We start from the raw sequence: 23,011 nt of genomic DNA, 5'->3' as shown, positions 1-23,011 counted from the left end.
TTTTGTCTATCAATTCCAATAATCAGCCCGCAGACGACCTTTCCAAGGCATTTTTCCCTGGTTCTGCGGGTAATTAGCTCGACTTAATGTTCCTACGTTTAAAGCCTTGAGCAACGATGACAAAACCGAACACAATGACCACAGAGTCCCCATTTTCCCTACACTGGGACGGTAGCGCAAGGGTCAGTAATCAGAACACCAGAACCATCCGCTTCCATCAAGAGGATCGGTCAATTTCCTATTTTGTCTCCTTTGTCTATAGTTTTGTCTATCAATTCCAATAATCAGCCCGCAGACGACCTTTCCAAGGCATTTTTCCCTGGTTCTGCGGGTAATTAGCTCGACTTAATGGTCCTACGTTTAAAGCCTTGAGCAACGATGACAAAACCGAACACAATGACCACAGAGTCCCCATTTTCTCTACACTGGGACGGTAGCGCAAGGGTCAGTAATCAGAACACCAGAACCATCCGCTTCCATCAAGAGGATCGGTCAATTTCCTATTTTGTCTCCTTTGTCTATAGTTTTGTCTATCAATTCCAATTATCAGCCCGCAGACGGCCTTCCCAAGACATTTTTCCCTGGTTCCGCGGGTAATTAGCTCGAGTTAGCGTTCCTAGGTTTAAAGCCTTGAGCAACGATGACAAAACCGAACACAATGACCACAGAGTCCCCATTTTCCCTACACTGAAACGGTAACGCAAGGGTCAGTAATCAGAACACCAGAACCATCCGCTTCTGCCGAGAGGATCACTCAATTTCCCATTTTATCTCCTTTGTCTATAGTTTTGTCTATCAATTCCAATTATCAGCCCGCAGACGGCCTTCCCAAGACATTTTTCCCTGGTTCTGCGGGTAATTAGTTCGAGTTAGCGTTCCTAGGTTTAAAGCCTTGAGCAACGATGACAAAACCGAACACAATGACCACAGAGTCCCCATTTTCCCTACACTGCACTGTAACGGCAGCGCAAGGGTCTGTAATCAGAACACACGGTCGTGACTGTACCACGGCACGGTCCACAGTGGGGAAAAACGCCAATCTAGCCGCTCAAAAGTCCCTGTGTCAACGCTCTTGATTTTTATTCGTGTTTCTTGGGTTAAAAATGTAGCCAAAGGATAGGGGGACCCAAATTGAGGCAAGAAAATATTTTGTCAACCCCCCTTGGGCTATATTTTCGCCGCACAATGGCCCAATCCAAAGAGCTTGGTGGACCATCTTTTTACACCTACTTTTGGTTCACTTTACGTGAATTTTCTTAATTATCTGATTTTCTGCGTTGCGTTACACTTCTTTCAAAACAATCTAATCAATTATAACATCACTTAATGGCATTGTACACTGAAAAATTGAATGTTACGTACAGTAAAAATGTGAAATTAAAAATTAGTAGATCTATTCAGTTTACAAGACAATAACATTTATTTTCATCGATACAGGCGTTTTTTTAATACTAAGATACTTTTTGAATTGTGAAAAGACAATGAAATCAAACACTGAAACAGCATGAGAAAAGAAGAGGAAAAAAGAAATAAAGAAGAATCGAAAAATTAATGGAGAAAAAAGAAAGAAAAGATAGAAATTATAGCATTATAACTAAATAATTTTATAAACAACAAATAACAATAAACAACAAATAAGAATAATTTAAGAATAACTTAAACAATAATTATAACAATGAAAAGGAATAAAAGAAAAAAATATAAATGCAACAAAGCTGCGACTAAATCACAAAAGCTGCGACTAAATCACAAAAGCTGCGACTTTTACCTACTTTTTTTGGCATACCATTGTCTGAATCTATAAAATGTGATAATTACCCGCAAGAATATTCACCTCCTCTCGTAGCCAGTGAAATTTTTCTTTCAATGTAATTTTTTGTGACTCTTATTTTGATTGCTAAATGTGTTCATGATGTTAATTATTCATCAAATTTATATGAGATTTAGTTGTTGTACATTTTAATATACATGAATTTTGAATTTGAATATATTTCTTGAATTTCGGACGAAAACTGACTCTTGCTCTTCTTGATTATTCGTAGGTACTTCAAAAAAAGAAAAAAAAAAAAAAAAAAAATACATTACAACCTCTTTAATTTAAAAAAACAACGGACCAGTGTCCGACACGTTCAATGCCTTTTCTCCCTGTCCAATAGTATTATTAGGACGCTTTTTACTTTATTTTCATCCTGCCATTTCTTATACCTCAAAATTATGGAAGTAGATTCCGAAAACAGATCGTGTTAATTGCATGCAGGTATACTTCGTTCAGTTATTCAACGTGGCAACCCCCCCTCCCTCCCTTCTCAAATAACCATCCAAAAATGAAGAATAGTAAAATCGTTGGTCGTTTTGGATGATTAATCATTAAATTAGTCACATGTATTATAGCTCAAGCTCCAAGCCAAATTGTCAAATAATTATTCCGGTATTTGAGCGTGAATTTGCTATTTTTCGCAAATTTACCATGTTTTAGTTAACGATGGAGTAAAACTGACTTCAGATTCGTGATCAGCGACCCAAAAAACATATAAAAACATGTATTGCATGCCAACAAAGGTGATACTCTAATTAATGCCGCCTAGATCTGGCTCTGGAACCAATGTGCGCCGCGCCTAGTGCATCAAAAACGCCTCGACGCCGGGCCATTAATCTTCGTTTATCTCTCTGAACCGCAAAAAACCGCAAGATATCTCTACAGATTATGAAACTACATGAAATTCTGCGTCACCTAGTACAAGTCTGATATTGGTATTCGCCGGTATTTGATACATTCCAATCCTCTGAAGTTTAAAAACACAGATTTTTCAGAGCAGGTGTTAAAGAAATAGAAAATATAAGAAAAAATGATGAGGAAATAAAATAAATGATTTGATTTACTTCTCAGGGGCTCTGCCATGCTGGAAAACCATCAATTGCATAACCTGTTGCGTGAACACCATCAGTACGGAACGCATTTGGTGCGTCTTCCATCTGGGCTTCCAGTCTTACCTGTTTACGCTCACGGTTCATCATCAATTTTTTGATAACAAACAAGATTCTGGTGAATTTAATCACTGATTTGGTGTCAGTGGATATCTGAGAATGAAATGCAGCCTCTGGTAGCTTTCTACCAAACACTTGAAATTACGACTTTTGAGCGGCTAGATTGGTCGTTTTCCCCACTGTGCGGTCGGGGCCGGCCGGCGTAATTTTATCCGGGCGCTCGAGACTCCGGACTGAACTGGGCCTCAGTTGCGTGGCGTGCTTTGCGATACATCGATTGACACGCCACTCAAATCTATGAAAAAAGATCGATTATCAGGGTGATCGCAGCGAACACCTTGGTAATCGATTCTTTACCATAGCTTCAAACGGCGAGATATCGATAATCGATCATTCACGCCACGCCACTGCTGGGCCTCCCGAAGAAAGGAATCGGAATCGGGGCGTCGAATCTACAGCAGCGTATGCGGGAGGGCGTCCATCTTGTAAGGCGGAAACGATTAACCAAGACGATAATACCAGTCGCCGACTCTCAACCGATCCAGATCTCAGGTTAGTACCCAGCCCCCCCTCCCCCTCCTTGACGGTACAGAATTACTTAAAAACTCTGCAGTGGGCTGATAGTTGAAATTGATAGACAAAGCGATGGACAAGGAAGATAAACTGAAAATAAGGAGATCTTATTGGTGGAAGATTGTGGTTGTAATGGACGGCTGACTATCTTTTCCGCACAAAGTACCTATGTGGTAATTTTTTCGAGTATCGTTGCCGCACAAAATCATTTTCTGTAGCATGTTGCAACGTCGAGAAAAATATGAGGCATATTTAAGAAAAATGAATGAACAAAGATTGAAAACATTTATCACCTTACTCAGCAGTCCAACAGGGGTCGTCAGAGTCTAGACTTTCGTCCGTGAATTTTCCATTTTGATCTGCTTTGTGCGAAAATGATTTTGTGCGGCAACGATAATCGGAAAAATTACCACAAATGCACTTTGTGCGGAAAAGATATTCTGCCGAATGGACAAAGGGGGTAAAAAATAGAATAACTAACGGCAACCTAAGAGAGACCCTGCATTTAGTCAATCATTTTCCCCTTCAGTCAGTGGCGTGGCGTGCTTTGCGATTTATCGATTGATCGGCCATTTAAACCTATGAAAAAGTATCGATAAATAGGGTTTTCGCAGCGAGCACCATAATAATCGATTATTTACCACAGCTTCAAATGGGGAAATATCGATAGATCGCAAAGCACGCCACGCCACTGCCTTCAGTCTAAAACAACCACCCGCTTCAATCAATAGGATCGCTCCATGTTCCCTACGTCTTTTTTGTCTATAGCTTTGTCTATCAATTTCAATAATCAGCCCACTGACGACGATTCTGCGGCTCGAAAGACTACCATCGACAAAGGTTGTTGTTTTTGGCGCGTACACTGGGAAAGAAGTTCAGTTACAGATACTGATCGTAACTTTTTCGGTTCCGATATTACCAAATTTTTAGGTCTCTGGAACCGAATTCCGCTTAGCTGAATCAAAGTTCTATTTCTGTGACCGAATGGAATTAAAAACTTCGGTGTACCATATGAACCGAACTTTATTTTTCCTTGACTGAGGGTTCTGGAGCTGTAAGTGTTGCAGGGAAACTTGAATGTTTTATATACGAGGAAAAAATAGATAGATAAAAAACGGGAAAAGTAGGATAAATATACTAGGTTTTTTCCTCGGTTGTTGCTTTGATGAGAGATGATAAATCAAGATGAATTTCAAGTATCAGTCGAACGTCATCATTAGACACGTCAAATCAATTAAGGTGTGTCAGACAACTTGACAATGGACTGTTTTCGTCGAATTGCTGATGCTTTCATGCGGAGTTTTATGAAAGAGAACAATTAATTTTCATCGACTTGCATAATTTACAACATGATGAACTTGATGAGGTCTCTTAAGGAAAGGAACTATTTGAGGAACGACTAAGCGAATTTTATTTGGAGGTTCGGTAGTACTTTGGCGCCCGAACCTCCCAGCGGCCATTTTATCTTGAGTTCGGTGCTTCCGATTCGGTGACTTGAAAATCACAAGGTTGCGTTGCTGCGTAATTTTGGTACCGCGTCGTAAGGTTCGATCTATGGAATTCCAACGGGTCTGGTTGATCGACTCAGTTGGCAACGGTGTCCATTGGTAATGATGGTTGATGTGACAAAACAGGGCAGAACTTCCCAAAGAGGTTCTCAACTTTAAGCCCTGTATAGACGATCAAATTCCGATCAAAGTAGACATGCTGATGACTGTTGGTCACCATCTACCATCAAATTTTGACGGGCCGCACTTATTTGTTCAAAGTAATATCAGAATGGAGTGCCGCACAATTCATCTTTTCCTGCCACGGGAAACATTTCTGCCAAGTTTTCAGTTTAAATGAAGCAAATTAATGAGTTTAAGACTGATGACTTCAGACACTTTGATGCTACTTTGATCGGAATTGGTTCGGGAATTTGATCATCTATCCACGGCCCTAAATAAAAGTAGCTTACTATGAATACGGTCATAGGCGAAGCAACTTCTATCAATAAAAATCGATTATTTCACATGCATTCGGGTGTACGAAACCCGGCGTTGCCAGCTCGCGAGGTTCACCTCTAATGACATCAGAACGAGTCCATAACGTCCGTCGACGACAGAGCTCGGAAGAAGGAAGTGGAAGGGCGACCTTGGCGAGTTACGCAACGAAAAGAGGATCGAGAATGACGGTAAAAAAGGATTCGGGAGGGGCTGAGGAAGGTACGCGGAAAGTGAGGGACGGCCAAAACGGATTGGCACGGATACGGACTCCGGGTTCGCGACTCGGCCAAGACGCTAACGACTGCACCGCACCAAAAGCGACCGAGTCGCGGGTCTCGGCGTCGGCCACTCTCACTTTCCACCGGACTCCACACATCCTATTATTATTGCCTTAGCGGCGAGCCCTGTCCCGCTCTCGGTCCGCCTCAAAAGCCACCCTCCGGGATGATTTTTTAAGAAATAAGAGCAAAATAAAATGGAGATTGAAGCAGTTTTGTCCAGGTTATTGGATGGCTCTGCAGTTCCCATCTTAATATTACTAATTTTTGGTAAAAGCCACCCTCCGGGATGATTGTTGAAGAAATAAGAGCAAAATAAAATGGAAATCGAAGCAGTTTTGTCCAGGTTATTGGATGGCTCTGCAGTGCCCATCTTAATATTACTAATTTTTGTTAAAAGCCACCCTCCGGGATGATTGTTGAAAAAATAAGAGCAAAATAAAATGGAAATCGAAGCAGTTTTGTCCAGGTTATTGGATGGCTCTGCAGTTCCCATCTTAATATTGCTAATTTTTAGGTGCAGACAAGTGAAATTATTACACAGAAATTTGGTAATGTAGCCAACGTGCGGCGCAGGTTAAACAAACATTTCGAGTATTAAAACTCACACTATGAAGAGGACTTAAAAAGCATCTGAAAGTCTATGAATCATTCATCGCAACCAGCTTCATACTCACACGAATATTCATTTCTAATCGGTGGGTTGGTTGGTAGATACGTTCAGCTGACAAAGAATGTCTGAACATATGACCGATTAAGTAGGTAAACAAAAGTAGTCATTTTCACAAAATAATTTCCTGTTTGACAAGTCAATATGAAACTCGGTGGATGGAAGCAACAGCGCGACGCGCTACTTCGATAGTAGCGCCTTGATGCAACTATTCGTGCTCCATAACTGTCTGGGTTGCATACACAAAAAATTGAAGGCGTTTTGACTTTTCTTGCCCGCCCGGCGAGTTGCAAGTTACTCTGAGGACTTGAACGGTGCTCTGACGGTCGCGAACGGCTGCAAAATCTTGGTTCGGGAATAAATTTCTGCTTACTTATCTTTTGTACGATAAGAGCCGAAAGGTTGGAATGGAAGTTTATTTTAAGAGCCCACCAGTTATGAGCATCACATGACCCTTACTTGCGTTCTTAATTAGATCAGTCGTTTGATAATAACATGCCGACAGGACATTTACTGGCCCAAACAATCTGCGTTTTAAATTTTTTAACGCCTTCCCCCGGCTTAGCATTTGAAACATCCAAAGACAAAAAATGTGTGTCATTTTTACAAATAAAAAGAAGAAGAAAAAGGAGCTAAATGAGATTTTGAGCTCAACTCATCGTGAGGTACACTATACACAAGGAGAGAAACAAAATGATCTAAAAAACGGATGTACAGCTTCACAACAACAGCTCGAGATTTGTATGAGCCAAAGAGACTTGATGTAATTCAACCTGAGACTTGTTTATTCTAGAACACTAAAATGTTGTTAACTTTCCTCATGCACCGGATGCTTCAGTAGGGCACTAGGCAAGGTACGAATAAAGCATTCCATAAAAGAATTCTCTTCCGAATTTTACGTAGAACATTCTCTGTCCAATGGAAAGCTCGGAAGTAAACCTATAGAGAAACTAACTTAACACTAACTAAATGAGGCGGGGACACAAATGACGCTATTTTCACGTTCCATTTTATCAATGTTAAACACACTTGTCAGAACCTCGTTTCGGACTTGATTTCCGATCTCCTCGTTCCAAGGATTGCTTTTTGCGACATGAAAACAATTATGCGGTGCCTTGATTTGACGTGTTGATGCTTGACGTAAACCCTTAATTTATTTGCTGTGCGCAAGTGAATTCAATAAAAAAGAACTATGTTCATAGAATTTCAGGGTTTCCATAATTTCTTCACCTTCAAATTCCCTGACTTTCCTTGACTATTTTTGCTTTTCCTTGACTCCAAAATGTTCGAATTCCCTGACTTTATCTGACAGCCGTATGAAACTTCCACTTAGATTTTTCTCCTTTAAATTACACTCACTTCTGCTAAACGCTAACACATTAATTCCTTGCCTTTTTGGGCGAATTCCCTGACACTTCCCGGTCGCCGCGAATTCTCTATGCCTTTCCTGGTTTTCAGACTACAGGCAATCTTAATTTGCGGGCCTTATAGTTTCTTCGTTCTTCCTCCACATTGGATCTAGAGTCCAGGCTCTTGAAAACATTGACAAGAAAAAGGACTCTTGATACAATCAGATTTAAGCGTAAATCAAAAGGAAATCCGCTCAAATTAAGAGGCTTGGTTCTTGATTTAAGCAAAAATCCGATTGAATCAAGAGTATTCTTTCTTGTCGATGTTTTTAAGAGTCTGGACTCTAGATCCAATGTGTTTTTTTTTTTTTTTTTTTTTTTTTTTTTTTTTTTTTTTGTTTTTTTTTTTTCCAGTGCATAAATGCATCAAATTCGCGTGCCTTTCCAAGAAGTGGTCAATTCTAATGATATGGTATTGAAGGTGCCACTGATAGCCCAAGCGTGTTCTACCGCTGAGAATAAAGAAACTAGGTTTTGCGAAACTTTCCCCGTTAAAAATTAAATATTTAATACGTGAATTGAATAATAACTCTCGGCGATGTAGACGCCGACGAGGCAACGGCAAGAGCGATCAAATCCGCAGATGAATAGCCCGAGACTCTTCGTCAAAATCTCACAGTGAAAACGGACGATTAAACCGACTCTAATTAGCACTCTTCATTACCATTAGAAATTTAGACGGGCACTGAGGAGTGAGGCTGAGATGTGTACGAGCACTTAGCTGCCGTGATAGCGAAGAGAGCAGTACGTGCATGCTGGGATGAACCTCCAGGCACGTATAAGTATGTGCTAGCCATGGCTCATACATAAATGCACTTACTGCTCTCTTCGCTATCACGGCAGCTAGCTCCTGAGCCCCTGTCAGCCTGCAAACGACTTAAGCTCTAAAGCCGGGCAGCACACAATGCAGCGCGCCACTGAGAGAAGTCCGACAAGAAATTTTTAGCTAAAAACGCAGATTTAATGTTTATTTCGTCACATTTTAAGGAGTGATCTTTTGAGGAGATTTCACTTGAGAACCAATGGATCCACTTTCGAACTTCTGCGTTTTGTATTAACGAAGATCTAAGTGTTTAAAGTTTCCACATGATGTCCAGGCTCTCACATTGACCCGCTCCACTGTGCGGCGGTGGCGCGGAGGTTCAAAAGACCTTTCTTCAATTCATAAAGCCACCAATCGGCTTTTAATTTCTGTTCCTTCGGCAGCCATGTATTCAGGTTTGACTTCCTAAAAGTTAGTGCGAAGCATTCAAACAGACCACGATTCGAATCGAATTGAATGCGCGTTCGATATATGATTGATCGGAAGAGGTTGATATGAAGCGTTTTCGAGGACCTCGTGCTGATCGAACAAGAATTATTACAAACGGGTTAGGCAATAATGTAACATTCGGGAATTGATACTGCTTTTTACATGATGATTTAACTTTTTCGAGCTACCTCGTGGACAGCGACACTCAGCTCGGGGCTCATGCATAGTCGAAGCAAAACAGAGAAAATAATTCACCAACTTGGACATTTGAGGACTTACGGCAAAATATCATTGGAAATAAACAAAAAGAGACGCCATATTGGATACGCGATTAACGAGACGGATGGTGAAATCTACTTTGATCAAAATTGGAAGGGCCGTCCAATTTGATGGTAGATGGAGACCAACAGTCGTCAAATGGTCTACTTTGATCGGAATTGGTTCGGAATTTGATTGCATATCCATGCCTTATAAAAAGCATTCTAAATATTTGCCACAAAAAAGTATTAATACCTGATATTACGATGTAGGGTCAGTCCATTGTAACGGGCCGGACAACCGCACGCCTTTGAGTAATAAAGAAATGAATTTAAAATCACATAAATTTAAAATAAATTGTACCAGTAGATAGAGCTCAGTGTGTTATTTCCAAAAGTGTACGAACTTACTTTTTTGTTTTAATTTTTAAGGGAGTTATACCAAAAATAGAGCCGTAACGGGACGGACAGTTTTTGGAAGTGAGTTTTGACTCCCTTGAGAAAATTGAATAACTCAGCGAATTTTACCATGTAAAAAATCCACAAAAAATGTATATAGTCCTCAAGGGTTCAAGGTACTATGCTATTTAAACTAATTTTCATAAGTATTGAATTAAGCATAAAAAAAATTGAAAAATCTGCGTAACGGGACGGACAGCATTTGTAACGGGCCGGACAGAGTACGACTGACACATGGTTTTACGGCTGAAAGTCATCTGTATATGATCATACATTGGTCCAATTTTTTCTATGCATTAATTTAAGGTTCTGACTGATTAATTTAGATAGATAAAATGCAATTTTTTGTTGATTTTTATTTTTTGCAGCTTGTAGAAGTAGTAGCAAATTCTACATACCTATTGATTTTTTACTCTTTTCCCGAAATTTCAATTATTTTGATTAATTTTCAACCCACAACACTCAATCCTTTAGTTATTAATACGATTTTGTTAACTTGGAAACAAAATTATGAGCATAATAGTCAAAATAACACTCGTAACGGGTCGGACACTTTTCTCTTAAATCAATAACTTGAACTGTTACTCGCTTAAGAGCGACAGTTCATTAATGCAGTTACTTAAATTTTGAACGCTATCATTATAGGAGTCAGAACCTACTTTTTTCCTTTACTTAGTAGTTATTCTTTTTTTGTTTTTAAATATATAAAGCAAAATAAAATGAACTCTTTATCCCCTGGAAGCCGAACGCTTTCTTTTCTCCGAGTTTCTTTGATAACAGTTCCAGCTCCCCATCCACCTGCACATAAATTTTATTACTTATTAGGATATGAAAATGATTTTAAAACAGTTAAGATTTCTTTTAAATCAAAATTTGAACTTTATTAATGTTTTACTGGCAGAAACATCAAAGAAAATAATAATAAAGAAACAAAAGCTCGAGGAAAAATAAATAGTAACTAGTACCAAAAATAATAATAATAATAGTAATACTTCAATGGCACGGTGTGAGTATCAAATAAATGAGAAGTTATACTATGTCTAAACAAATATAGGAATAAATGGAGTGGGCGGAACAGAAAAACTTGAGTGTTTTTAAATTTTGTTTCGAAACGTAAACGGTGGATTCAAAAGTTTTAAAACTTTTTAGTGGTTGTCGCTTGAATAAAATTGTCAATATAAATAGTGAAAATTGTGAACAGAGGTTGAAATTTTATCTTAAACGTAGTAGACAAATAACTAAAAAAAAGAATTGCATTTAAGGCAATAAAAAACAAAAAAAAAAATGAAAAAAAATTTTCTGTTCTGCTCTTTTGCGGCGCTTCCGTTCTGCATCTTTCTTCTTAACAGCCTCCGCATCTGATGGATGATTTTTTAAATATTCTCTTCTTCGCTGTTTCCTAATCTTGTCTCTCAGCCTTTCTTTAGCCAGGTGGGCTTTATAGGCAGCTGGGTCCTCTTTCAATTTTCTGCGGTGCTTCTGCATCCGGTTTGCAAAAATGTCCATTTTTTAAAACCTGAAACAACAAAATTGCTTTAAAATCCAAGAAAGTGAACATTTTGAGGTTTTTAAGTACCTCCTAGGTCTAATAAGGTTCTTCTGATGTTTCTAATACAGCCCTTTCACAATCCTGAAAATTAGAACCCACTGTGCCCATAAATAGCGAAGTTCAATACTTGTCCGGCCCGTTACGTAACGGGACGGACACATTTTAAGTATGTTGTTTTCAACATCTCACAAGGTATAAAAATTGAAAAAAAAATTGAGGAGAACCTGAGTTATCAGAACAAAGTGAATCCAAAAATTCGCATTTAAATATGCAAAAATAAGCAAACAAATAAAAGAAAACCATCTTTTTGCGTAACGGGCCGGACATTTGATGAACCCAACTTCAAAGTAGTAAAACTCGTAAGTACTTACTTTTAGAAATCCAACTTTTGCGAGCACGTATTTGTTGTCATGTTTTTTGTGAGATCAAAACATAACTTCAAATAGTTGTGAGCCAGGAACAGTAAAAAAGTGCTGCCAACTTACACCTTTTCCAGACCTAAAATACACTGTACAGCACCAAGTCATAAAACAAACAAAAACACACAAAATAAACAAGAAAAATCGCGAAACCCGTATATTTTCGGAAACTAGAAGTTATTTGCCGTTCAAAAATGTATTCAAAAAGAAGTTTCACTGTATTTCAATTTTAGACCCTCAGGTTGACCTTACCATGGACCGACCTGTATGCGTGTCATCTGGTACGCAGACCCACATTTAATACACATGCGTGGATGAGCTGACATCTGGGACAATTTTACTGAATTACCCCCGTCGTTAGGCGTTGAGCAATTTGTTCAGCAAACAAGGCACTGTTCGGTAAACTTGTTTGGCGGATATGCCGATGCACAACAGCCGACAATAAATAAGATAGGTAAAATGGTTGTCGCTTTCCTATTCCTGCCTACGAGAAACTGTTATGGTGGTAATGTAGCATCTCATCCATTATACTCCATGATCACCTATATAATGTTCGGTTGCTCATCACGTACAAGATCTTAGACTCCATGCTCACTTTAACGAGGGATAATTTTTTAGAAAAATCGAAGTGAGCATAGCGTCCAAAATTGTGGGATGCAGGTATTCTTTGACAAACACACGAGCATATGGTCCAAAAATGTATTAAGACAATTTTTGTGAAACATAGACGAAGAAAAAGTTTTTTCGTAAAAATTATGCATTGGTTAGGTTAGGTTAGGTTAGATTAGGTTAGGTTGGGTTAGGTTAGGTTAGTTCAAGTTAGATTAGATAAGAGAAGTATACGATTTTCTATCATGATGAACTTTAAAACTAAGAGAGGTCTACTTGCTATTGGACTCCATGCTCAAGCAAAGAAGTGAGAAGCTTAGCGATGAGCATGGAGTCCAAGATCTTGGACGAGATGAGCAGGCAAGCATATCAAGGGTGAGCATGGGGTCCAATATCGTGAACGTGATGCTACATGTTAAGGTACAGGAAGCTGAGTACATATGACTCAGTTTTCCACGTAATTGCACCCCACATATAATTTCCACACAATATCGGTCATCCGAATGTGCTATTGGTCACCACGTATTACTTCCACACTCTCAGAGTGATGCCATTACACGCATTACGTAGTGCGAACTGATTCTGCCGGCGTCTTCCTATTTTCTTCCAATTTTACCTCTAATGAAACTGCACCTCCATTTCCACGTTACGGCACGAGTCCGCTGCGTTACGGCGTTGACGTAAAGCGTATTGACGGACAGTTTTACCATTAGCATAACGCGCTCACTTTCACTGGCGCGCGTTCGTCGAGCTGAATCGCGAACCTTTACGAGGAGCAGTCGCGATTTCAGCTTCTGCGACGAGACTGCGAGGTCAATCAAAAAACCAATCAGCGGGCTCGTTCTTCGATTACGTTTTTCTCATCTCCACACTCTGTCTGATAGTTACCCCTCGCAATCGCTTACAGTTATGATCGTCTGCGATCGACTCACGTTTATAGTCTGTCTATGGTCTTGTGTTCATGTCTGAATTCAGACGCGTTCCGGTGACATTAGATTTGACGCCATGGTCTCGTGATATTTTATATTTGAAATCTCGATTACTTACTGACTTCTTCTGACATTAAGAAGTACTGTAGCGTCCCTGTTCAGCGGGAGTGCGGACCTTCGAATTTTTTTCGATGAATTTTTGTGTTCATTCATTGATGGCCATAGTGCGAAATCACGCAGATTTCTTGTCACACTTTATTTATTCTTCGGAAAACTAGTAAACATAATTTCTTGAAAAGTTCCTTGATTTTTCTTCACTGCAAGCAAGCTATAAAGTTGGCTTGCTTTTCTTCGAAAAAATAACACACGTGTGGAAATTTCAAAAAACCACGATGGAAGTACATTGTTTCGCACTTTAGCCATCGTATTAAAAATCAGGGTTTCCATACATAGAATCTTTGGAAATATACTACCGATATGTCATTCTGCTCTTGCATATGCCTCCGTCCAGATTAAAGTCCGAAACATGTAATGCAGCAAAATATACGCAATATCTCAATGTTAATTCACTTCCGGCGAAAAATTGTCCTCCGCGGACTATATTTGGCGATAAAAAACTACTATTTCATTGTCAGACTACACTGGAAAAAAAAACACATTGGATCTAGAGCCCAGACTCTTGAAAACATCGACAAGAAAAAATACTCTTGATTCAATTAGATTTAAGCTTAAATCAAGAACCCAGCCTCTTAATTTGAGCGGATTTCCTTTTGATTTAAGCTTAAATCTGATTGAATCAAGAATATTTTTTCTTGCCAATGTTTTCAAGAGTCTGGACTCTAGATCCAATGTGTTTTTTCCCAGTGTAATCCATAAAAGCACCTATCTTTAAAAGGAGAGTGATGATATACGCGATTTTTACGAAAAGCACCGCAGATATTAGTTCCTTATTTCAAAATTTAGTCCATGATGGTCGGTCAAATACTGCATCCCGGCCGTGCCGGAAACGAGAGAAGCGTCGACTCGCAATATCCGAGATGACGTCACCGGAGAGCATGCACTCTCTTGCCCCGCGCGGCGTCGCCCGGCATTTTCTCCGGCGGGGTTTCCCGCTCCGCGCAATGTCGCATACGGAAAGGGGAAATTAATTTCACGCGAATTAGGTATTTCATTAAAGCCGCTCCGCCGCGGCCAGGCGACCAGCGACACCCCCCCCCCCCCCCCGCATTCCTTGCGGAGATCACGGTAAGACGCGCCCGGAAAAGAAGGAGGAAATTCATCCGTGGCACCACCGTGAAACTAGCTCGGGTTTTTCTAGCAGCCGTTCGGCTTATGATCCCTCCCACGCTCGCTTCGGGGCATGGAGAATCAGGATCGAGAAACACTACATGTGCCTCGGAAAATTCAATGCGCGGATCGTGGAAACGCGGTTTGACGGTCGAATCTTGCGGTTTGGGTCAAGTTTTGGGTCAAACAGCTTGGTTGTTGAAATTTCGGGTTTATTGACCGGGCAAGGCAAGACTAAATAGGAATGAAGTTGTACACGGAGAAAAAAACCTCGTGCGTGGGACCCGAAGTTTAGGTCGAATCTTGCGGTTTGGGTCAAGTTTTGGGTCAAACAGCTTGGTTGTTGAAATTTCGGGTTTATTGACCGGGCAAGGCAAGACTAAATAGGAATGAAGTTGTACACGGAGAAAAAAACCTCGTGCGTGGGACCCGAAGTTTAGGTCATATGGATCTCTGAAGTTTCCAGATTGAGCATCTGAACACTTAAGGTCTAGCAGTCGAGGTTCGGATCACACATCTGAAGTACTTCGGTTTTCACATCCGAAAAACTTCGGTTCTCACATCTGAAGTACTTCAGATGCAAGAACTGAAGTTTCAGATGTCTGACCTGAACTTCGGCAGCTAGATCTTAAGTGTTCAGATGCTCAATCCGAAAACTTCAGAGATCCATATGACCTAAATATTGGGTCCCACGCACGAAGTTTTTTTCTCCGTGTACTAAGGAGTACGCCCTGCCCTGCCCTGCCCCACAGTGGATTTAGTCAATTAGAGAGGTCGGACATGAAATGTTTGACTACAACTGCAAATATTGATGTTTATTTCGTAACATGTTACATTTTCAGGGGTTTATGAGAAGAAAATTTCACGAGAAAACCAGTGAAGCCACTTTTGGAACCTTAAAACATTGTACGAACAGAGTTATAAGTGTTTACAGTTTCCAAATTGTGTCCTGCCTCTCCTATTGATTCGATCCATCGTGTGCCCCGCTACCATTTCGTCTCAAAAGCCACTCTGCGGGATGATTAATGAAATTGATTGACAAAGCTATGGACACACACGACATAATGGAAAACAAATCAATTTTTTCCGGATTGATGTCAAACTGGGCAGTTCCCGTCCAAACTTTTACTGATTTATGCGTGCATATCAGGTGAAATTCTTAGTTAAAAATACTCAAGAGAACCCTGGTAAAAATACGAGAGAAAATTTCGTAGCTTGAGATGTAGTTGCAATCCCTCGTCTAGTCGCCTGGTGCGAAAATTCTGTGTACATTTGAAGAATTCCTCTTACTTTTCTGCGTATGAAATAGTAATAGGTTTTTACGACAAATCCAAATCCCTGAGTTTCATTGGCAGCTAAAAATCCTAGATCTTGTTACTTTGAAACCTTCCTGTATTAAATCCTTCCAATTAATTACGCAGTGACTCCTGGTAATAATTGATCCTTATCGCACCCAAAACCCGCTACTGACGGTAAAAGTTTCCAAATTTGTCGCAAATGTGTTGATAAACTGCATTTTATGCACCTGTTAATAACGAAAACTTACTTGTTAAAAAACAATTCTCGTCTCGTGAGATTCCGTTATGACAAGATGCCACTGCAAACTCGTGGGCGAGGGTAATGGCTACACGACGGATTTGATAACCGAGTGGGCCCATCCCGGTGGTAGCTGATTATGCAACTTGGAACTTGCAACTTGGAACCGGCAACCAGCTTCGCGAGGGTCAAAGTTTAGCGCCGCATGCGTGGCCAAGAGGGGCTTACGTACGCCTGCCTGCGTAAGTCCGCAAGTGCCGCTCTAAAACCGGTGAAAGACTAGGAAAGTTGACGCTTTAAATCTCCGATCCAACACCTCACTTTTCCTTGACCTCCTCGGCGACCCGCATCCTATTGCCCGGGAGCATATTCGCTCGTCTGGCGCGCCCAGATCTCGCGCTGTTGCCATGAATTCTCACTTCCGAAACCACATACACGGGGCCCGAACTGTTTGGTAAAATAGTGTAATAGTAAAATAGTATGGGAAACAAGGTGGTAAAATAGTGCTGGATCTACAATATATTGTGCGGGGAAAGAAAGGTCAAAAAATAAACAAATTACAAGCTCAAATTAGAGCTAAAATTTTGACTCTAATTGAAATTGTTGAACTATTTGGTCTTGTTTTTCTGAAACCACACACGTGGCCCGAACTGTAAGGTAAAATAGTGTAATAGTAAAATAGTATGGTAAACAAGGTGGTAAATCCACAAGGTAGTGCCAGATCCACAATATATTGTGCGGGGAAAGCGAGGTCAAAAAATTTAAACATTACAAGCTCAAATTAAAGCTCAAATTTTTTACTCTAATTGAAATTGTTGAACTCATTGGCCTTGCTTTCCCCGCAAAATAGTGTGGACACAGTACTATTTTACCACCTGATAGGAAAGATGACACAGAAGCTCGGTTGATATGGGAAATGGAGCACAAGATTCTAGGGTTTCCCAGTTTTTTAATTGTTTTCTGTGCTGAATTCTGTGCCAGTCTGTTCAAGAAAACAAATACTTCTCTCAGTGTATAACACGTGGATATATGACCGTCCATAGGGTCAAGAAACTGAGTCCACGTAAATATAAACTCGTGTTCCTGAAACCGGAGCTTTGAGAAGGATTCTACGAAAATTTGGGCCAAAATACGCCAAAAATGTCAAACCAAAATTGAAGTTGTGGTATTCTATACCACTGGAAAAAACCTCGATTCCTGGGAATGATCGAAGTTTTCAGTTTGTGTAACTTCAGTTTTCGACCATAGGAAACAAACCTACATTCAGGTAGGAAACGTTTTCGTTCGCCGTGCTAGGACTCGTCTTCTTCACCAAATTTTTCGGTTACCTAAACGGATATTCCGTTTTTTTGACAAAACGTTAGTAATTTTGACCACTAACTTTGGTGTTTCTCATGAACCAAGATTTGGTCCGTGTAGTCGAACTTTCGACACCGTGCAAGCCGGAGAATAAAAGTTGGAATATCGACACGGCGCGGCAAGTGGGTGGCGTTGGGAAGATCCTACCAACATTATAAATCCATAAAACTAACGGGCGTTTTTTTCTGCGTCCACATTTGAAAGTCGTAAGTAAAGCTCTCGGAACGTGTAGCAACTTTTACTTTCGTTGGATTTCCGGTGGAAGAGCGGCTAGAGCGAGTCCTGCACCCCGCCTCCCGCCCTCTCGTCTCGCTTTGCGCCCGGCTTCGGCTCCGACGCGGACACAATCGAACACTTTTTATACACTCGCGTGAACTTTTGAGCCGCGCGCCCGCCGGTGCGAATGTGATGCCAAGAGCACGATTCCAGATCTCTTCGCATTCTCCACTCCTAGTCTCTGGAGTCTCCCTTGCTCGTGATACTCACGCCTCTACGGCTATTCTCAATGTCGCACGCCACTTTGAAATATGGGTGGCGTAAAGCAAACAACCGTACTTAAATTGAGGGTTTTGAAAAAAATATCTATATACAATGGAGCTCTTGCATGCGTGAGGGATTTGCGGTATGAGTACACGGAGAAAAAAACTTCATGCGTGGGACCCGAAGTTGAGGTCATATGGATCTCTGAAGTTTTCGGATCACGGATCTAAAAACTTGAGGTCCAGCTGCCGCAGCTCAGGTCAGACATCTGAAGTACTTCGATATATACCGAAGGATTCGGGTCAAACATCTGAAGTACTCCGGTACATACCGAAGTGTCTCGATGTCTGACCCGAACTTCAGCAGTCCGACCTCAAGTTTTCGATTGCGTGATTATAAAATACTTCAGAGATCCATATGACCTCAACTTCGGGTCCCATGCACGATTTTTTTTTTCCAAAGCTCAAAATAAGCTCTCAAAGTTGAGATGGTAATGGAGAAAATATCCCTTGCTACTGGGGTTGCAATTTTTCATGAAAAATAAAATTTTGAAATTTCACGTTAAATATTTCATAAAATTTCAGAAATTTATGAAGGATACTGAAAAATACCGGTTCCTTTTCATGTTTCGCAAAATGTAAAAACTGTGACTTTCTTCTGTTTGTGTGTGTTTTAGCGGGTTGCATGCATACTCTAGCCCCTGAAAAATATGAAATAGTTCACAGCCTCGGGAAATTTCATGAAATATTTCACGGATATTTCCGGTCTTTCATATTTTTCATTTCACGCATGCAACCCAGTTGCTACCCTGAGAGTCTACTTCTACATCAAGACAAAATCTATAAAGCCCGTGCCTCACTATCAAATGAACTCATCAAATGCAAGGTGGCGGATTGCTTTCGATTGTTCATCAACGTTTGACGGCCCGCCAACTTTTGATAGCGAACTTTCGCGAAAAGATGTGCGCATCTCCGCCATCTTGCATTTGATGAATTTATTTGATAGTGGGACACGGGCTTATGCAAAGCTAATGAGAAAATACATTAGCAGGGTTGCCGTGTTTTCACTTTTGGAGTGCCTAAACAGGGTGGCAACCCTCTTAATGTATTTGCTCCCTATATCTGTGCATAGAGTTTGTCTTGATGTAGAGGCGGATTCTCCAGATAGAGTGTGCGAGGGATATCCCCTCCATTACCATCTCAACTTAGAGATTTTTTTGAGCTTCGAAGTTGATTTCGGAGAAAAATAGAGACCCTGTTTATCAATCCTTTTCTATAAGTTTAAATGGCAGATCAATCGATAAAGCGTTTTTTTTTAAATATTCAAATTCAAACATAATGGTTACATCAATCATTTTTCAGGATTCGAAAGACTTCGAAACGTTGTGATGCACTTAAGCCTTTAGAGTCAGACCTCTGACAATTAAAAACATTTCGCAAGACAATTTCTAAAAAGCACCGCTGAGGAGATAATCATACTAGCAGAAGCCACAGAGACGATCGGCATTCAATCAAATAAATCAAGAGATTCTTTCCATTCACAACTTCCCACACTAAAATGTTAAGCTTCTTACGGCGCACACTGTGGTATTTGACCGAAAAACCTGGCCAAAACCTCAATTTTAAAATTTTTTTTATTGAAAAACCAATGTGATATTCGAAATCTACACTGTTTTTTACCCTGGTAGACATGCATGTACCATTTTTCGAGTGGCTCAATTTCCCGCGAAGAGACCACGAAGTTACCTAATTCTCAGCGATTGTTTTGATATGTTTTGGCGCGCTACTCGTCGATCAGTTTACTTCAACTGTGCGGCCATAAAAGGGAACTTCGGCGATATGCAACACATTCTTAGGGGTATATTCTACACAACTAACCACAGTATTTTCGAAATTTCCTTTTTTAGTGATTTTCACAGGAGGTTGAAAAGTGATATAAAAGTGTGCGTTTTTTTCGAAATTCAGAGTCCGATTTCTTTTTACGCTCAACTGCGCTCAAGCGGTTTAGGGCGGAATGTTATAGTCCAAAGTGGGTACTTTCAGGATTCAGGGTTGACAGACTGAGGAAAACTGAGGAAATTGAAATTTTTGACCTTAAAGATGGACTTTTGAGCGATTTTCATAAACACATGGGAAAAATTATGTCGATACTAACGACTGAAATTGTATTTTTCCAACAGCTCTGACCCATTTAGTACCAAATTAGGTGATATTTGGTCACGCAACCTGTTTCTCTGGCCTCTACGCCCTCGAAAGAGAGATAAAAAAAAATAATTTGAAAGCGGATGGGAGGGTCACTTTAAAGTCTTGCAAAAGTGTTTAATCCGTTATCTAACAATCTCTTCGTGCATTATCCTTGAGTATAGACATATTTATGCCACGTTTTACTTTTACAGACAAATTTGAGTCCATCCGGCCGCGGGGTGGGGCTTTAAAAGTGGCCCTCTGGCACCATGAAATTACGCCGAGAGGCACATTATTTTGCAGCCTCTTAAAAGTGAGATATGTGGTTTTGTTACGAATTTCGCAGTGAAGTGCCCTCACTTTGAGATGTGGGCCATGGGTTAGGAAGGAACCCATCAAAATGAATCATTTTCACAGGTGCTTTCTGCCCTTACAATGGTTCTCATTATGATAAAACTCATTTTCATCTTATAATTTAACCTTAAATCATCATATGGAGGTCCCGGCACTTTCATACTAACACTAATTTTGATTCAAAACTGTCAAAAATCTAATATCTAGAATGATTCATATTAATTTTTTTGAGAAATGTACAATTACTCCTCAATGTGAGAGATCGGCTGTTTCGTCAAAAATTTTGAAGTGACTTACGCTGTTTTTAAAAAAAACCATAAATGAGGTAATAGAAAGTCCTTATTTCGAAAAGTAGACCATAGGTAAAGGAGGAACTCGTCTAAATGCACCGCTTTAGTCAGATACTTTTAATCCTTTTAAAGGATTTTTGGACGGCTTCTTGCACCCTCTTTAAACCCTCCGCAGATTGTCATATGATGTGTTAGGTGGTTAAATTGTGCATATTATCACTTAAGAAGAAGTACTGATTGTAAAATATTTTTAAAACTCGGCGATATCTGGTGATAAATAGTTTTGGCCAGCTTTTCAGGTCCAATACCACAGTGTGCGGCGGCGGCGAACGGATGAATAAATTAGGATAGAGCTCATTAGAGGCGAGAGTGCCCAAAAATATACATTGTGTGTTACGCGTGTTCCGTCCTAAAACTGCAAATTTGCTTACGTTTCAGCACTGGGAAAAAAAACACGTTGGATCTAGAGTCCAGACTCTTAAAAACATCGACAAGAAAATGTACTCTTGATTCAATCAGAATCTAGCTTAAATCAAGAACTAAGCCTCTTAATTTAAGCGGATTTCGTTTTGATTCAAGCAAAAATCCGATTGAATCAAGAGTATTTTTTCGTGTCAAAGTTTTCAAGAGTCTGGACTCTAGATCCAATGTGTTTTTTTCCAGTGTATAAAGCTAAGTCAGGATGCAAACAACCGTCGTAAACTTTACTCTTGCAGGAATGAGTTTCGCTTTAGATGAAAAAGGTATACCGAAGATAAATCCCATTCATGTCGATACTTCTTACTCAAGATTGTACCAGGTGGGGTCATTACGCTTTGGTAGTCTTTTGATGAGTGATATACTACGATTCTACGGAGCTCTACGCTGCCGTGCTAAGGAAAAACGTCGTATGAGCCTTCATACGTTGCCAAATTTCTTCCATAAAAACTCGATTTACTGGGTATATTGTGAATATTATTTTCCAAATTTTTCAGACAATTTCGTTCGCAATTTGATCTAAAGTATCTGAAACTTTCAAGGAAAAATGTGCATGAATGTCGTCAAAAATAACATTTTTATCAGGAAGGAAATTGGCAACACTCGAATGTTCATACGGCGTTTTTCCTTAGCACGGCAGTCCGGAGCTCGGAGTGTCGTTAAAGCCAGACATAAACGCGGTTTCAAGGAACACTACTGCTAAATACTGTTGAGATGATAAGACGCTTCGAACTTTACAAAAAAGCATGAGTTGTTATCGCAGTTATAAAAACAAGCCTTGTTGGCTCATAACTGCCAAGCGACAAGCTATAAAGATAATTGAACGATATTTAATGGTCCGTGCATAGGCGAATGGAGCGCCATGCTTACGACGTGATTTCCTGGGTATGCATATCCGATGGGTACATAATCGTTATTATAGTTGGCGAACAGCCGGTGATAAAAATCCGTTTTGAGGACGACATTAAAAACTTTGAATTTTTGTCAAATAATAAATGATTAGAAATATTAGCAGACTCCTATCCTTCTGCCGGAGAATCGTTACTAAAATTTTCGGGAAAAAGTCACGTGCAATTTTGACATGCTTAAAGATGACTTTAAATTTAATGAGTTGAAATTTGTTAACCTCATGTCATGCACGAATACCCCTTCATAACTCGAAACAGAATAAGAAAAAAAGAAAGAAAAAAGAAATTTGATCCACGGAACAATTGTGGGTTTCTTTTGGGATCGAAGGTATCTTTCAACATGTTGGCTTAAAACTGGAAGATGAAATAACTGTGGAATTTAGATTTACCTACGCTCCTCCAAATTCAAGACAATGAATCTGAAGCAACTTGTCAAATTTTCTCACCTGCGAACAAAAAAAGGAGGGGAAAATCATTTGGTGAATTTGTTACAAAATAGAAAATAAGTTAAATGATACATTACATTAATCAATCTTAGAGCACAATAGAGTCGCTACGTACTGCTGCACCATTACAATTACTTTTTAAGGATGTTTGACCATGGAACGCCGTTTGTGCGAAATCAGTGACGGATGGCTCAGGGGGCCCTCGTCGGACTCCTGGACCCGTCACAATGGATCACTAGACAAGGTACGAATTTAAGGATCTTATACATGTTTCGTGACCAGAATATCACCTAGAACACGACTCTTGCATAGAA

At 40.0% G+C, this 23,011-nt stretch overlaps 1 protein-coding gene and 1 long non-coding RNA gene across 2 annotated transcripts in view; both read right to left on the bottom strand.

Annotated features, from left to right (window-relative positions):
• Positions 1–23,011, bottom strand: part of Pgant2 (polypeptide N-acetylgalactosaminyltransferase 2) — a 129,692-nt gene that overhangs the window by 47,202 nt on the left and 59,479 nt on the right. The window lies entirely within an intron of this gene.
• Positions 10,651–12,107, bottom strand: LOC140224213 (uncharacterized). The gene is made up of 2 exons (XR_011899476.1): positions 11,792–12,107; positions 10,651–11,387 (listed from the first exon to the last, which is right to left on the bottom strand). It is a non-coding gene; the product is annotated as an uncharacterized lncRNA (long non-coding RNA).

The sequence above is a fragment of the Bemisia tabaci genome, chromosome 3 (assembly GCF_918797505.1).
Source record: "Bemisia tabaci chromosome 3, PGI_BMITA_v3".
In the NCBI taxonomy this organism is placed as follows: domain Eukaryota; kingdom Metazoa; phylum Arthropoda; class Insecta; order Hemiptera; family Aleyrodidae; genus Bemisia; species Bemisia tabaci.
The sequence above is the reverse complement of the archived record's forward strand: the minus strand, read 5'-3'. Positions and strand labels throughout refer to the sequence as shown.